Below are 2,667 nucleotides of genomic sequence, written 5' to 3'. Positions count from 1 at the left end.
GGTCCTCAGTGAACTGTATCAGTCTCTGCAGTATCTTCCAGCTGCAGCAGTCACTTCAGTTTCTGTTCAGTCTGACTGAGGGAGGTTTTTGTACGACTGTTTTTCACTGTGTGAACACATACTGACTGTTAGGATAGTGAAAACTCTGACAGTAATAAACTGCTGCATCTTCAGCCTGGACTCCACTGATGGTCAGAGTGAAGTCAGAGTTTGATCCACTGCCTGTAAAACGAGCTGGAATCCCTGATACTCGAGTGCTAGCATATAAATGAGCAGTTTAGGAACTCCTCCATCTTTCTGTTGGTACCAGGCTAAATAGTGATGTGGTGCTGTAGTAAACATTCTGACTGGTCGTACACTTGATGCTCACAGATCCTCCCACAGCAGAGCTCACTGCTCCAGGCTGAGTCACTGTGATCTGTCCTCTGGACTCTGAGGACACAGAGACAAAAACATAAAGCAGCTTCATGGTTTTGTGGGCTTCATTTCAGAGGGACAGATGTTGATAGAGGAGAGGAGTTTGATTCTCTGGACTTTACCTGTGAAGCAGCAGCAGAGGAGAGTCCAGATGAGGACGCAGATCAAAGTCATGTTTTTGATGAGGAGGATTTCTGTGGCTTCTGTTGTGATGAAGGACAGCTGTCAGTCATCCAGTGTTCAACTCTCAGGACTATAAACTCTCCCAGAGCACTGGAGCATGGTGCTGCTGATGCAAAGTGCCTCTCTATGGAAATCATCTGACTCCAGCAGGGAGTGGGATCCATCTGATGATGCGAAATGTTTGTTATAAATAACAAATTTTTCAAAACATATTGTTATGGAAATTTAATTAACAAAGTCCACAGACACAGTGAGCAGTAGGTAACACCTTCAAATCTCAGCGCATGTGTTTTATTGAAAGGAAGAATGGTTTTCAGAGCATGAATGCAGAGGAGGTGATCAGACACTTTATTTTGAATGATCTTTTTCTCTCCTTCGACATTGCTTAATAACCTTTGTATCTGCGTTTATCAGGGGATCTACTGGAAATATATCTACTCTTTTTTTCAGTATTTATGAGTGTTTATTTTATTAAAAAATCCCACTATCCAAGGTCTTTTATATCTTAAAATCCCATAATTTAGAAGAAAATGAAGGACTTATTTTTTTGAATTCTAGAAAGTTTTGCCACTCACTATGTTATTGTGAACTTTTGATTTTGTGAAACATTTAAAATAAATGAAGAGATTCTAGAAAACCTAAATAAAAATTAGTTAGTTATAAGAATAGTATCAGCAACTGACGCTGGCTTTACTCTGATACTGGTTCATATACAGTTAAATAATTTTGGGTGAGAGGTTAACCCTGACCCTAACCCAGAGCAAACATGTTGTTCAGGTTATTTGTTCTTCTGTTTGATCATCATCATCATGCTTCTCTCTTTTTCAGTTTTTTGGGACATTTTACAACAAGGTGGATTCACAATTTAGGGCCTTATTTCAAAATATCATCTTGTTTCCAAATATCTAATTATTTATTTAAAAATGTGCTAAAAAGTTTATTTTGGGGGTAGAATATCCTGTTAGAAGACCAGTCGATAATATTTGTCTCATTTTAAAAGCCAGTTCTCAAAGCCAGTTTAGCTCCTCTGACACAAAGCTCAGTGCAGAAACCTGGGTTCAAGTCCGACCCAGATCCTGTTGCTGGAATTTAAATAAATGTACTGTTTATAAAACTTTGTTGTTTATATTTGTTTTCATGTTGGCCGACAAACTGGACAAACAGTGAATGATTTAGTTGAGTTTGTTTGTCTCAGAGTCTGAGAGCCGTGTCGCTCTACAGTCAGAGTGTCACGGCCGTGGTGCGCGGGCACGAAAGGATCCAGGCGCAGACTCCGAGCTAACAGAAAAAACACTTTATTATAACAACAAAAGGCGACCCGGGGAAACTAGGGAGCAAAACAAAAAACTAAAAACCCGGGGGGAAAATGACACGAGGAAGCCGGGATCGGGACGGCGGGAGGCTGCAATAAAAAGGGGAGATGATTACTAGGGAGCCGGGAAGCGGGGAAAACACATCTGGACTGGGTTAGAGTAGTGGGCTTACGGTGGAACGGGACCGTGGGAGCTCGGGAGGGAAGTGTGGCAGTCCGTGGAGGAGCAGGAAGTCCGAGGAATGGTGAAAGGGCCCGGTGAGCACCGTGAGATCCAGTTGAGCCGGAGGACAGGCAGGTAGCAGGCGCCGAGTAGAAAACCTGGACAGAAATAGGCAGGTTAAAACACAGTTCCAATCCAGAAGAGAATGCACGCTTTAGCGAAAGTCTGGTTACCACCGTGGGGGTGACTAACGGACTGGCGTGGAGCATCCGTCAGCGCCGGGTTAAGTAGATCTCCGTGTAGTCACCGTGATGGAGAGCAGGTGTGCTGGCGATGGCCCAGCCCGGGGGTGTGGCTACCCGAGCATCACGCATTCCACCGACACAGGACCACGGACCATGACAGTGCCCCCCCCTCAAGGGTCCCCCCCAGGGGACCGACCGGACAGCGGCCTGCGGAGAGAAGCGCGGAAACCAGCGATGAGGGACGGGTCCAGAATGAAGGAACGCGGAACCCAGAGGCGGTCCTCGGGACCGTACCCCTCCCAGTCCACCAAGAACTGCCACCCCCGCCCACGCCGGCGCTCAGCCAC

General features: G+C 45.6%; 1 pseudogene; it reads right to left on the bottom strand.

The window, feature by feature from the left end:
* Positions 1-693, bottom strand: LOC121812724 (annotated as a pseudogene).
* Positions 694-2,667: the final 1,974 nt, after the last annotated feature.

Source organism: Haplochromis burtoni, unplaced genomic scaffold (assembly GCF_018398535.1).
Source record: "Haplochromis burtoni strain Fernald_Lab_line unplaced genomic scaffold, NCSU_Asbu1 Contig_764, whole genome shotgun sequence".
In the NCBI taxonomy this organism is placed as follows: Eukaryota; Metazoa; Chordata; class Actinopteri; order Cichliformes; family Cichlidae; genus Haplochromis; species Haplochromis burtoni.
The sequence above is the reverse complement of the archived record's forward strand: the minus strand, read 5'-3'. Positions and strand labels throughout refer to the sequence as shown.